The 15,374-nt window shown below is 40.3% G+C and overlaps 1 long non-coding RNA gene and 1 pseudogene across 1 annotated transcript; both read left to right on the top strand.

Annotated features, from left to right (window-relative positions):
* The first annotated feature begins 1,371 nt into the window (after positions 1-1,371).
* Positions 1,372-5,511, top strand: LOC9271791 (uncharacterized; annotated as a pseudogene).
* Positions 5,512-7,029: 1,518 nt separating this feature from the next.
* On the top strand, positions 7,030-8,921 carry LOC112939292 (uncharacterized). The gene is made up of 2 exons (XR_003242886.2): positions 7,030-7,135; positions 7,211-8,921. It is a non-coding gene; the product is annotated as an uncharacterized lncRNA (long non-coding RNA).
* Positions 8,922-15,374: the final 6,453 nt, after the last annotated feature.

The raw sequence follows: 15,374 nt of genomic DNA, 5'->3' as shown, positions 1-15,374 counted from the left end.
CCATTCATCCGTATTCACGTGATGCTAGTAAGATGAAAATATTGAGGTTAAAAAACGCACAAAGGTCCATGATGTGCCGAGGAGATAAATCTTCGCTCAGAGACGAAGTCTAAAGGATTGCCTTTTAGGAGGCGATAGAGATTGTGATGATGAAGTGACCAGCCCAGCCCAGGGCAGACAAGGTGACGAGATACCAAAAGAGAGATCATCTACCAAAAGAGAGATCATCTAAATCTGAAGAGTAAATTTTCTGTATACCCTTGAAAACTCACGCAATCTCTTTTATACCACTCAAATTTACCTGATCCCTTCTATACTCATGAATTTTTAACTTGATCCCTTCCATGCCCCTGCCGTCACATTTTCCTTCATTTCACCAATTAAGTTGGTGGCAAATATCTTTTAATGTGCTTGATGATTTAGGTTTAAATATGACCTTGAAAACTATTGTAAATTTTGTTTGAGTGCACAATATATGCATTTTAGGTAGAAAATGAGACTAAATAATTAGTGCGGAAAATTTTGACATAAATCTTAAAAATAAAACAAATGTAATAAAATAAAATTTTTATTTAAAATTTAATATGACAATATATTTTTTATTGGGAGCATTCATAAAAAAATATGGTGAGCATTCGCAGTCCTATCTTTGTATGAGTGCTCCTCATTTTTATAACTTTTTAAGAAGTGTAAATTATACCCACAGTATAACAAGTTGATAGGTGGGTACGATGTAGTACACGAACTTGAGAATGAGACGTTTAAGTACAATAACATGGAAAGTGGGTATTTAGTATTTTGGTGCAATAACTTAACTAGATATGCTATTTTGGTTAATGAGTGCTATGTAAGTTTTTTCACAATGTTAATATGTCATCACATAGCAATCCCGTAGATATTATCTTACAATGTTTGATGTAATTTGTAAGAATATATTACTCAATTTGCACCATTGATTTAGATATTATTTTCACCATCTCAAATACCAACTTAAAATTTCTACACAGTAAAATTTGTTTGACTTTTAATTACTAGAATGAAAAAAAAAGTATGCTTGTACAAATCTACATAAGTATATTAACAACTGAGTACATTAAAAAAAATGATGACATATAGCCAAAAATGCTCAAAATAATTAAGTTTTTACACCACTTCTCAATCAAGTTATGTGCTAAAACCATACCCACCTTTTAATTATTTGTACCCATATGCTTATTTATTAAGTTCTTGTACTAAGTTATACCCACTTGTTAAGTAGTATGCTCATTTCTTAAGTTGTACACTAAGAAATTTACTTAAGAAACAATAAAGTAGTACTGTGGGACGCAGCCACTACTACATCCACTCCACTATTCCACACCAAAATTCCCCAACAAAACCCCTTCCTGCCCAAATCGGCAAAACCCCTTTGTTCCTTCTTTCCCATCATCGTCGTCGGCTCGTCGCCATGGTGAACGCAGGCAACCAACGCGAACGCGGGGTGCTTCTCCGGGCCGCCGCGCCGCGGAGGTGGGAGGTGGAGTTCGCGCGCTACATCCCGGCGCCGCGCCAAGCTGGCCCGCCGGCTCCCCCCGGCCTCCGCCGCATCACCCGCGGCAAAGCAGCTCCGCCACCGCGGGGGAGCGTGGCTCACCGCCGCGTCCCCCGCGGTGCTCCGCGTGTCGAGCCCCGGCCGCCCCTACGTGGGCCCCGTCCTCACCGTCTCCATCGGCGACGTCGTCTACGTCCGTACCGAGAGCGCCCCCCTGGCTCCCTCTTCTTTCCGCTTCTGCTGTGGCCACACCACGTTGTGTGCCACTGTGCTTTGGTTGCATTGCCTGATTTGAAATCAAAGCAAAGGGGACGTTTGTTGGGGAGGAATCTGGGCTATGCGTGACTATATTGGGGTTTAGCCGTTTAGGTTAACGGAAATGCGGCAATGCGCGTGAGCTGACTTTGATTTGGTTCAAGAATCGCTAGGATAGTTGATTCTGGTGGTTGTGCTGCACGGCTGCTCGACCATCGTAAAATGAACATCTTTTTTCATCGTAGGTTCTCCAACTGTTTATCTTGTTCTTCCTGCACGAGATGGAGCATTTGAGGGCTGTTTGGTTGGCTCCCAAAAGTTTATAGCTTGAGTCATTTTTTAGCTCTGTGCAGAGTAGTACATATTTGTTATTATATCTGACTGTACATGTGTACAAGAGGAATCAACCTGGAAATTTAAGTTGAAAAATGTGCTATGTTAGCTGATTAATTTCATCGATGCATACTCGATCTTGTGCTATTTTTATATTTCATTTCGTTGATCCTCTGTGCTATTTTTATTTTTATGTGATCTTTTTGTCACTTAGATGTGATAAGTTAAGGTTAGGCCATGGTATTTGGAAGTTATGTCATGAGTCATGACTGTATGATGATGATATAATGATATATTGCACAGTACAACTTTCTAATTTTGTTTCACACAAGTAACAATGTTTCAGAATATGCTGTAGTGCTGTTATAGTAAATTGTTGTTTTTTTTTCCATTTAGTTATACATGTCATTGCTCATGGTATAGGAGGAGCACTATGTTAACATTCTCAACTTCTCATGGCCGCAAATTGCATGCGTGACACAGTGCTCAATCAGAGGGAGCAGGTTGGTGTTGATCAGCTTCTGTGATAAGTCGAAACAGGCAAGTTCTTCGTGGTCAAAGTTGATTCTACTCACCAATTTGTTGAGTGTCATGATTTCACTATTGCAATGTGGGAAATGGCGTGTGCTCTGATCGTGTAATGGTAGAGGTCATGAGTTCAGGCCAGCACCTTTACCTTATTCGAACATGTCCAGTTTCCTCTTCATGCTCAGTTTTTCAGTGTTTATAATATGATCACAAGTCTTCCTAATAGGTAGCAGTTGTTCTTATGTGTTATTTCTATCCATTTGATTACCTTCACGAACAAAGTTCCGATGCCAAAAAATATTTGTTACTCTTATTTTGTCCACAGATTGAGAAGTTTGCTGTACGTTTCCCACAGCCTTGTGATGCAGAGTCATTCTTGAATTGTGTGAAGGTGCAATTTCTATCTTTCAAATATATTAAGCAGTCCTTTTAAGTTATAACCCTGTGTAGCCCTTCACTGTAATCTTGTAATGTTGGTCTCTGGAGTTAATTCTATGTCAGGATTACCGTTCTTCCTTATTATTTTCATGTTAATTGGGAAACTGTCTTCCTTTTGGTCACATTTATCTGCATATTGAAGTGCTTGCTATTTAATTACCATGTATATAGTTATACTCTAATGGAAAATGTTGGATACATCAATTGATATTTTTATCAAAGTTTGTTATTTTATTATTTGCATATACTATTTATGCACAAAAAGCATGTTTCCAATCTGTGTTGAGTGAATAAAGACTTACAAGTTTCCCCTCAAAAAAGAGAGAAACTCATTTCATTCAAGAATGTTAATATAGCAAGATTACCCATGTTCTTAAGAATGATCAGTGAGTGTGTGACTAGATCTGTCAGTGCTCTGAAGAGGTAATGACGTGGTTATCTGTACTATATAAATTTTGCAAATGATTTCTGCTTAACCTCTATATTTGCATTCGTTGCAGGTCTATACATCAGGTGTTCTTCAAGATGGTAAAGAAAACACCATGTTCTGCTTATTTGTCTTGTCTCTTTTAAATTCTATTCATGACCTATCAAGAATGTTTGACACAGTTGTTGCTGCTAAAGAAATGACTGCTGATAAAGTTGAAGGCGCTGGTAAAGAGATTGATATTACCATAAAAAGAGGTATTATGCCATCTATAAAGGTACCTCATGAAGAATCTTCTGATTTGGTTTCTCATGAAGTCACTGAACAATTTCATGTGTATAACATATATTTTTCTGGTAGAGTTATATGGCCGATGGAAGCTTTCATGATATGTAACTCAGTTATCTTCCTCTTCTCTGGGAGTAAAAAGGCAAATTTTAGTATCCCTCATTAACCCACAAGAGAAACATTTTCTTATTGTCTACATTGTTAACACACTCTCTTGAAAACCAGTGCCATATATTTAATTGACCCTATATTTTTAATATTACTTGCACACTGAATCTTGACAAGTCATTGATGAACTGGGTGGTGACATGTTGCTGCAGATAGCAGAAACTTCTGTGTGCCACAGAAAGACGTTTACTTGTCTATGATAATGAGACTGTTTGGTAGTCTGTTTTTCCAGCTGTTAGGGCTGATCTGAACAGCCCAGCCGTTCGGCTGTCAATCTAGAATGCGTCCTAGCCGTTTGGTGCTGTAGCCACTGCTAGCTAGCTGCTTTAGAAGCTGTAGCAGCTGCTGCAAACAGGCTCAATAAAAACAGTGTATAGTAATGTTGCATGGGTTTATCCACAGCTTGTGCGGTGGAGAATTTTACCTACCTGATACTTTTACTTTCACTGGCAGCCTTTGAATCCTCTCATAGTTGTCAGAATCTGATGCTCGTGCATCTGTTTCTTTTTTACATCTAGGCGGGCGATCATCTGCCTGCGAAAATGCACAGTTTGGTGTTGATGGAGGAAGCTGCTGTGACCCTCGCCAACCTGGAGATCAAAGGACAAATGAGTTGGACCTCCAGCATTGCTGTGGAACAAACAGGTCGCCTCTTTGGTTCTCAGACAACATTGATACCATCATGCTGCCGCCGTTCTGCAATGGTCATGGCAGAGCCAAGCGCGGTCGGGTCCCTGGGTGTGTCAGCTATCTGCTGGCACACGGACATCGTGGTGGCAACCCGGATCGCTGCAGGTACAACGCAGGCCGTGCAACGCCGTGGTATGCCGGTGCAGGGATGAAGCCGTGGAGCGCAATGCCAACTGGATCTCCCTCGGAAGGCGCGAGCACACACCGTTTGCCGGTTTCTGATGAGCAGGAGTGCTATCCGGCTAGCCGCCGGCGGAGGGTTCTGGCCTCTCCCATCCGCCCGTGCATTCTTCTCCGCGCGGGGGAGCTGCCTGACGACAGTGATGGTGAGTCAAGCTCTGACGACAGTGAATGCTGAGGCTTCTTGATTCGGAGGTGTCAGAAACCCAGTACCTGGTGATCGTTTTGACTTTGAGGAAGCTGGGCCTGTTTAGGTCGCGAAAAGAAAAGTTTTGGGTATTACATCGGATGTTTGACCGGATGTCGGAAGGGGTTTTCGGACACGAATGAAGAAACTAATTTTATAACTCGCCTGGAAACCGCGAGACGAATTTTTTGAGTCTAATTAATCCGCCATTAGCACATGTGGATTACTGTAGCACTTATGGCTAATCATGGACTAATTAGACACAAAAGATTCGTCTCGCGATTTCCTCTCTAACTGTGCAATTAGTTTTTCTTTTAATCTACATTTAATGTTCCATGCATGTGTTTAAAGATTCGATGTGATGTTTTTGAGAAAAACTTTTTGGGAACTAAACGTGGAGGTTTTCCTATGGAAGTACAAATTTAACCTACCAATGTACTACCTCCACTTTTAAATATACATATGATGCTTTTTTACTTTTAGATATGATATTTGATTTTTTTTTTATTTATAAAAGTTACTTCCTTCATGTTGATATTATTAGTCGTTTTAGCTCAATCAGCTATGGATGGGAAACTTCGTTGGAACCTTTCTTTTGTCAGATATGGAACAGATATTGCTCTTGCGTATTAAATGGTGTTATTGTTCTCAAATCAACGCTTTGTATACAAATTGCACAGCAAATTAGTGGAAAAACGCGTGCATAAGCACTAACGATTTTTTTTATTTAATTTCCTAGCGGCAAAGCGCGCGCATAAGCACAAACTTTTTTCGGCTACAAAACCTGTGAATAGAAAAGTAAAATTGGCTGGTTTAATTTTCGTATGACCTATGGATGCGCTAGCTGCATGCTAACATGAATAGTTGCTAGGACAATAAATAATACGTGCATCCTAGTGGGAATCAAATTCAGGCCCTACAAACTCTCATACGGAGTAAGATGCATAAACCAACAGAGAGCAATCGTTGTAAGATGCATGAACCAACAGAGAGCAATCGTTATAAGATGCATGAACCAACAGAGAGCAATTGTTGCTGGAGTTTAACAAGGGCATAGTAGAAAATAGAAACTTTGTTCAATGACTTCTTGATCTTTAAGATTATGTCTAAAACGACTAAGGCCCTCTTTTGTTAAAGCTTTTAAGCCACCTTTATAAGCCAAAAAGCCTAAGCCGCCTAAACAAACACTCGGCATTTTCGTTTGGCTTTTTTAAAACCATAAGTCATTATTATATTGTCAAGTCAAGGTTGGAGTGATTTTTTTATTAACATGGAGGTAGGACTTCACAACAAACTTTCACCGGCTAATAACCCATATAAGTCAAAAGGTCGGCTTCAAAGTCTAAGTTCAACAAAAGAGTACCAAATAATATGAAAATGGGGGAAGTATGTAATTTTCATTTGTTTTGTTATGATTTGTTCTTATCATTTAAAGTATTCTAAATGTGATTTATATTTTTTATATTTGTACTAAATTTTTAAATAAGACAAATAATCATTTAAAAACAGAGCATATATATTTGAAAACGGAGGGAGTATTATATTTATCAAAATTTTAAGATCATTGGCATCACATCTCAGTCATCTACTTTTATGAGTGATGAATATATAAAGAAAACGGCAGCTTGAGATCCAAATGTTGGTAACAAACTACTTGACCTTGTTCGCATATATTCATGAACAATTAGCTAGCACAACACACTTGCAGGGCAAGTGATGTATAATAGTGTATTAAACCCGTGTGTTGGTGCAGGAGTTTAGTATGATAATAGTAAATGACGTAAGTATCAGCAACCTGACAATGCCAGATGAACTACAGAGCAAAGGAGAAGAGTCGTCTAGAGGAGCGGGCCAGCCTGCTCGAAACTGGGTTGCTAATCCCAGGATGTATGGGCCGGAATGGGCCAAATGAGCACCATTCCAGGTCAGATTTGTATTGCATGAGAGAGAGAGAGAGAGAAGTGTGTTGAGGTAGTTATATACTGTAAACGCTGAATATTCAGTATCAATGATTAAGGTGGCGAAGGCGGCGGCAGCCCCAATCCTATCGGATTGGTGAAATTTCTTATGTTCTTGATCTGTTCTATATACTTCGGTGAAATCTCGTTAGGTAGCTAACAATCTGGTATCAGAGCCTCACTGAAAATTCTCCCCCTTTCTCACTCTTGCTCTTGTGATTTTGCAGTAAAAACCTCCTGGAAGAGGTGGGAATCGTTGTCTCGGCAACGGATTCCACAAGAGCTTTGGCTCCCTCGACTAGGTTCGCAAGATCTCGAGCGCATCTTCCACCACAACACTCTACGAGAAGCCTCACTACGTGACTAAGCAAGCAGCTAAGATCATGGACCAAGATGGCAAGTTGGATCTGCTCCTACGGAAGATGGAGGAAGCAGAGAAGAAACATGAGGCAAGTGAGAATAAGAGGGAACAAACTGAAGAGCAGAGCAGGGCAGAAGGAACTCTCAAGCTGGTGGTTGAATCTTGGCTTCCGGAAGTCGAGAAGCATGCTGATCTTCTTCAGGATTCGGTGGTGGAGTTACAGGAGAAAGTGGAGAAGCTGCAAACTGTGGTTCAGAAATCCTCACATGACACTTCTCCAGATCTCGACTCTTTATGTCAGAAATCTGGTCCTCTGTTTCCCACCCATTTTTCCCCTGAGTCTCATGGCTTGCATCACACTCCTGCAAATTTGGTGAATTCGGTTGGATTAACTAGTTTGTGAGGCAGTGTTCCACCTATGCTTTGTCCTCAGTTTGATGGTGACAGCCGACAACTCTGGAAGAGTAATTATGAAGAATATTTTGAGGTGTATGGTGTTCATCCTCGGAATTGGGTGCGGGTAGCTGGTCTTAATTTCACTAGTAATGTAGCGTTCTGGCTTCAATGGGTATGATCTAAGTTGGTAGGCGTCAGTTGGTCAGAATTTGCTGAACAAGTTTGTCTCAGATTCACTAAGGATAGACAGGAAGTTCTTATTCGGCAGTAGTTTCATATGTCTCAAGAATCTTCTATGTCTGAGTATGTTGAGAAGTTTTATAGTGTTATGCACCAACTGTTGGCTTACAGTAGTGCTCTACCTCTCAATTATTTTGTCACTAAATTTGTTGAAGGGTTAAGGGATGATATCAGATCTGCTTTTTTGATGCAAAAACCCCAGGATCTAGATGCAGTTTTCTCTTTAGCATTTTTGCAGGAAGAAATCTTGGAAGGTTCCAAACCTGTTAGTCTTAAGAAGTATGATGTCCCTGTGTTGATAAGACATAACAATAGACAGGCCACATCAGCGTCCCACCCTTAAAGGAATTCCCAGTGGTGTGTTTGAAGATAGGAAGACATCTGAATTCACTAAAGCCAGAGAGGATAGGTGGGCTGCTCTGAAACCTTACAAGAGAGCCAAGGGATTGTGATTTACTTGTGGTGAAAGGTGGAGATGAGATCACAAATATGCTCCTTCTGTGCAACTCCATGTGGTGCAAGAACTCCTTGATGTTCTGCATCCTGAACTAGAAGAAGCCTATGCAAACGCTGCTTATTGGAGCAATATGGACTTATAGCAATTTCCCAACGGGCTGTGAGTGGTACAGAGTCTGCTACATCTTTTCGACTGAGGGGATGGTTATCAATTGAGGGGATGGGTTCAGTGCATTGAGGTACTGATGTTAGTTGACTCATGCAGTTCACATTTTTTCTTTTCTTCCATGGCCCCAAATATGTCTTGAGTCACAAATCTGCAGAAAATCTTATCAGTCAAAATTGTTGATGGTGGGATCTTGACTTGTTCTCAATCTATTCCAAATTGTACATGTGGGTTCAAGTTTAGGGTTATAACACTAAGTTCAAAGTTTAGGGTTATAACACTAAGTTCAAATTGCTTCCCATAGGGACTTATGATGTTATTCTTGGCACGGATTGGCTGATGACATTGGGTACTATGAATATTGATTGGTCTAAAAAATGTATGGAGTTCACTAAAGCTAACAAACCGATCAAAGTGCAGGGCATTCAGGTACAGGTTGATCAATGTGTGGCTAGTTCTGGTGAGCAATTGAAAAGTATGCTTAAACAAGGTTTAGTCATGCATATCCTGCAACTTCAGGAGGTCCTCAATGATCAGGAACTCACTACTAATCCAAAGATTTTGCAAATTTTAGAAGAGTTTTCTCAAGTATTTGAGGAACCCAAAGGGTTACCTCCCAAGAGGGCTTGTGATCATAGAATCCCACTTTTGCATAGAGCTCCACCTATTTACCTCGGACCCTATAGACACAATCTTGCTCAATAAGATGAAATAAAAAAGCAAGTCAAGGACATGCTCAATTTTGGGGTTATTCAGCCTAGTAATAGTGCCTATTCTTCTATAACTCTCTTAGTTAAAAAGAAGGATTGCACTAAACACATTGGTATAGATAACAAACAATTGAATGCTATTACTGTAAAGGGGAAAATTTTCCAATGCCAGTATTCGATTAGCTCTTGGATGAATTATCAGGAGCTAAATTCTTTTCCGAGCTTGATTTGAGGGCAGGATATCACCAGATTTGTTTGGTAGAAGAGGAAGAACATAAAACTGCTTTCCAAACATACTCTAGTCATTATGAATATAGAGTTATGTCATTTGGTTTGACTGGAGCTCCTGCTATTTTTCAAAGTGCCATCAATGACACTCTTGTCCCAGTTCTTAGAAAGTTTGCTCTTGTGTATTTTGATGATATTCTCATTTATAGCTCTGATTTTCAATCCCATCTCAACCATCTTCACCAAGTGTTGACATTATTGACGTTGCATCGATGAAGGTGAAGCTCAGTAAATGTTCTTTTGCCCAAAACAAACTATCTTATCTGGGCCACATCATTAGTGCTCAAGGGGTTACTACCAATCCTTCTAAGGTGGAAGAAGTGGTTAATTGGCAGATTCCCATGACAATCAAGAAGTTAAAGGGTTTTCTTGGGTTAGCTGGGTACTACAGGAAGTTTGTTAAAATTTTTGGATTGATTAGCAAACCATTAACTCAATTGTTGAGGAAGAATGTGCCTTTTGTGCGTAGATATGAAGCTAATCAAGCTTTTGTTACCCTCAAACAAGCTTTAGTCAAAACATCTGTGTTAGCCTTACCTGATATGTCTAAATAATTCACTATTGAGACTAATGCCAGTGATGGTGGGATAGGAGATGTTCTTTCTTAGGAAGGTCGCCCTATTGCTTATGTCAGCAAAGCTTTGGGTATTAAAACCAGAGGATTGTTTTCATATGAAAAGGAGTATTTAGCTATTCTGTTAGCAGTTGATCAGTGGAGATCCTACTCCCCCCATGGGGAATTTATCATTATCATTGACCACCACAGTTTAATGCTCCTGAATGAGCAGAGGCTGCATATCCCTTGGCAGCATAAAGCTTTCACTAAGTTGTTGGGTCTTCAGTTCAAAATCTGTTACAGGAAGGGCCTCAGTAATGTTGCTGCTGATGCTTTGTCCAGGAAGCATAATGTGGATTCGGGAGAGTTTAACCTGATCTCAAGCTATACTCCTGTTTGGCTCTAGGAAGTCTGTGATGGCTATCAATATGATGGTTTCTCTAAAAAGCTCTTGTCTAAATTGATCATCAAACCTGATTCTAGACCCAATTTTACCTCGTGCAATGGTGTTCTTAAGTATAAAGGAAGAGTTTGGTTGGGAAACAACACTGACTTACAACTCAAAGTAATTCATGCTTTGCATAGCAGTCCAATGGGAGGTCATTCTGGCATACATGTTACTTATAGCAGAATCAAGGCTTTGTTTGTTTGGCCCAAAAATGAAACAAACTATACACTCTATCCTCAAAGCTTGCTCCATCTGTTTGCAGGCCAAACCTGATAGACTCAAGTATCCTGGCTTGTTACAACACCTGCATGTTCCTGATAGTGCATGGCAAGGGAATACTATGGATTTTATTGAAGGTTACCCAAATATGGCAAGTTCAATTGCATTTTGGTGGTGGTTGATAACTTTTTCCATGTATTCCCATTTTATTATTCCTCTATCTCATCCATTCTCTACTGGTGATGTTGCCAACTCTTTCATGTGCAATGTTTATAAGTTACATGGCCTTCCTGCTTGCATCATATCTAATAGGGATAAAATTTTACAAGCCAACTCAGGGACCAATTGTTTTCTAGGTCAAACTGAAAGAGTAAATCAGTGTCTAGAAATCTATCTGCGATGTTTTGTTCAAACCATGCCTGCCAAGTGGGGTTCTTGGTTGTATTTGGCTGAGTTTTGGTTTAACACTTCTTATCTTTCTGCCTTACTGAAGACTCCTTTTGAAGTGTTTGTATGGTTACCCACTCAGCCACTTTGGCATCAGAGATGATGCTTGTTCCATCCCTAATCTTGATGAGTGGTTAAAGGAGAGAAAACTTATGGTTAGCTTACTGCACCAGCACCTCAATAGAGCTCAACAGCAGATGAAGGCCTATGCTGACAAGAAGGGAAGTTTAAGAGAATTTGTTGAAGGTGATTGGGTTTATTTGAAGTTGCAGCCCTATGTTCATTAATCACAAGTTGTCTTTTTGTTATTTTGGGCCATTCCAGATTGTGGCTAAGGTGAGCAAGGCAGCTTATCGCTTGCAACTTCTAGCTGACAGTGCCATACATCCAGTATTCATGTTTCTCAACTCAAATATATCACTGGATTCAACCAAGCAATACAGCCTCAGCTTCCATCTCACCTCATCTGAAAATTCCAATGGCTATCTTGGATACCCGTCAAGTCAGGAAAGGTACATCTCTAGTTAATCAAGTTTTGTACTTTGGTCCAGAGACATTGCTGGGCAGGAGACATGGGAGGATGATGTGGATTTGCGTCAATGTTTTCCAAATGCATTTGGCTTGGGGGCAAGCCAAAGCTCAAGGAGTGGGGGCTGTTGTTGAAGGTCGTTATAGACCAATTTCGACAGTCAATATATCCAAAATAAAGGAGAACTAGCAATACTTGCAATGCATATTTTATTAGAAATAATCTATCTCCACTTGTACTTGGAATTTTATTTGAATATAGAGATCTTCGCATAAATGGAGGAGAATCGATGGAAAATAACCGAACAATCACTCAACGTCCGTCAAGTGGCAGACTTATGGTTGGATGGGCCTATAAACTCAATTAAACCACTGTAAAAGGGCCCAACCACTGGCTAAGAAGTCGTGAGAGGATGCACAGGAGGAAGCAACAGGCCAGAAGGGCCAACCCAGGTTGGTTCGGCCAAACCCTCTCTGCGGTCTCTCATCCTGGCCTTTCACGTAGACGCTCCTGATCACTCCCCAATGACGGTTGTGGGGCATTTTTGACATTTCCAACCGCCATAACCGTCATTGGCAACATATTTAAGGACCTCACTCCCTCCATTCCAAAGTGCACTCTAGTTTACTTATATTGTTCTAGCACTAGTGGAGTAGGAATAGAATATTTTCTTTAGTTTTTTAAGTCTTCAGGATATTTCGGGTATGGCTCTAGTAGCTTTTTCTTCTTTTTTAAGACTTAATTCATTAATGAAATATTCTTCTTTATTTAGTTTCGGTCCTTTACTTCATTTATATAATTATTCGAGGGCCGACTTTAGTTTGTACTTGTCTCGATATAATTATGTAGCTAGCTTACCAGAGATATGCAATGGTGTGGGTTTAATGTTCATTACCATGATTGCTCTATGTCAGCTGCAGCGATGTGGAGTAGTATTTAGTAATGTAAGCGCGGTGCTTAGATTATTAGGTACCATTAAATGATGTTATATGCCGCGGGTTTGTAAAGGTGGGCCGCTGATGGTGACAGCTCAGTATGGGTATTCCTCCACTTGCGTATATAATACTAAGACAATTTCTTGGTGTGGGTACTCCTCCGTATTCATTACCGGTTGGATGGTCATGACGGGTTGTCGTAAGGAACTCGACAACCAGGGGTGGTCTCGCGATACACCAGAGGGTGTAGTTAATGGGTATTGGCTGCATGATTGTATACTAGCAAGTGTATATTAAAATGACTATATATTAGAAGTACAAAAAATGATTCTTTTCTTATTTTTTTTCTCCACTTAATCTAGATTATATTTTAATGAGAGTATTGTGGTTAATTCCTTATGTGTGTCAACTTATTCTACCCTTGAATATTGTTAACCCCTGCATAGATTTTGATCTATACAAGTGATGTAAATTATTAGTATAGTACTCTCTTATCATATCTTCCCTTGGGATTTTATAAATACGACACCTTGGCATACGTCCGAGTGAAATGCTACAATGGTATATCCGTGCGCTTGTGGATTATATCTGTGACCGTGAGATGTAACGAGAATATTTCGGCTTTATTGCTGGGAATTATGTTTCTAGTGATGACATTAAGCAATATCAACAGTTATCAGCAACCTGACAGTGCCGGATGAACTACAAAGTAAAGCAGAAGCCTCGTCTGGAGGAACGGGCTAGCCTGCTCGAACCAGGTTGCTAATCCCATGATGTATGGGCCGGAATGGGCCGAATGAGCACCGTTCTAGGTCAGACTGGTATTGCGTGAGAGAGAGAGAAGTGCGTTGAGGTATACTGTAAACTTTGAATATTCAATATCAATGATTAAGGTGGCGAAGGCGACGGCGACCCCAATCCTGTCGGATTGGTGGAACTTCTCATGTTCTTGCGTTGTTCTTGATACTTCGGTGAAATCTTGTTATGTAGCTAACATTAAGATTATAAAAGTTGTATTTTTTTAATGATCATTGGAGAAAAAAACTATAAACCACTTAAGTTGATGTGGTTTGTGATAATTTAAATAGTATATAGATTGATAATCCAAAAGTAAAAAAGTAAGGTGATGTGACTTCATGAGAAAAAAAATGAGGGAAATAATTTGAACTATATATTAATCAACTAACGGCTAGAAACAATTGAGGTGATGTGATTTAATGAGAGATAGAAAACATTAACTAAGTGGGGATGAAGTATATAGGATATTGTAGAAAATGATGAAGATATATGTTAAAATATTATTGGAATTATATGCAATGATGATTTAACATGCTCGTATTTTTAAGATTTAGAATATAATAAAATATAGATGACATAGTATGTTTGAATGAGGATTAAGATATAATAATTACTAATGGATGATGATGTGCATCTTTACTTGTTAAGTTTTAGAATGTTGTGGATTATAACTTTAAAGATATAAATAGTATATATACGCAGCACGCATAGATCATTGACCGAACATCAGACAAACTCTTCCATACATCTAAATAGATGTTCATATATTTGTGGACGGAGAGAGTGCATTTTTATTCTAGCCACGGAATGACGGAAATGTAACATGTATCGAATTTTCATGTAAAAAATCCATGTACTAAATTTCGGTACCAAAATGTTCTAGTGACAAGCTACAACATTGATTTCAGCAGGTACATGTAGACTGGGGATCAATGTGTCACTCAACTGATTTTTTTTTTATTTCACTCAAATTTCTGACTGTGGACGTCACACTTGTCGACATCTCTCTCACCAGCCTCGCGAGCGTGCACATCTGCAGATCTGCTTCTCCTTATTGGGTTGGGTATGGGCTCAATAGCCCGTTTACTGTTTTCTACCTATATGTGCTTGCTTTGGTCCAATGAAGCAACCCATCGATCCATTCGAAGAAACACAGTGAATCAGTGGCATTTTTTTTTAATTTCGCAAAGTTGCAGTGGTATGGATCCAATTAACCCTAAGGAATAAGGTCACTTTAGCTACCTCAATTTGCTGTGGAGTTTGAAATTCGTTCCTGAACCGCAATACCAGGTATAGCCCATCTCAACTCACAAAACCGAATTAGATCCTTGGGTAGTATAGCGGCTGGTTTTATCCGACGTGGTTAGTTGACTATAGTTAACAACGTTGAGTTAGCGTGAGTCTCACGTGTTAGTGACCCTTATCTATCCTCACCTATCTCTCTCCCCTCAGTTCCTATCTCACCAGGGTGGCGAGCAGTGAGGATAAGGTCGGCGGTGGGCGATGAGGAGGACGGCGGCTTGGCCTATCCACGCCACCCACAGCCGAACAATGTGTGTTGGGCACCGCAAGCGCATGGAGGTATCAAGTGCGATGGTACTGACGCGTCGAAGCAGGTGTGGATGCGGTGGAATGTCACTAGGGTATGCAAGGAGGGGCGATCGACAAGGACAGTGCGGTTGCCGCAGGAGAAACCCAAGACGTCGACCTTGTTCGTCCCCCCTAAGGCCCTAACCCGCTCCTTTTTCGGGTGAGGGCGACCTGGGCAGGCTCCTCCTCGCACGGGCCACCATCAGTAGCCACTGCAGCGCTACCCATCGCAGTCGGAAGGGACCGTGTGGA

The sequence above is a fragment of the Oryza sativa genome, chromosome 6, assembly GCF_034140825.1.
Source record: "Oryza sativa Japonica Group chromosome 6, ASM3414082v1".
NCBI lineage: Eukaryota > Viridiplantae > Streptophyta > Magnoliopsida > Poales > Poaceae > Oryza > Oryza sativa.
The sequence above is the reverse complement of the archived record's forward strand: the minus strand, read 5'-3'. Positions and strand labels throughout refer to the sequence as shown.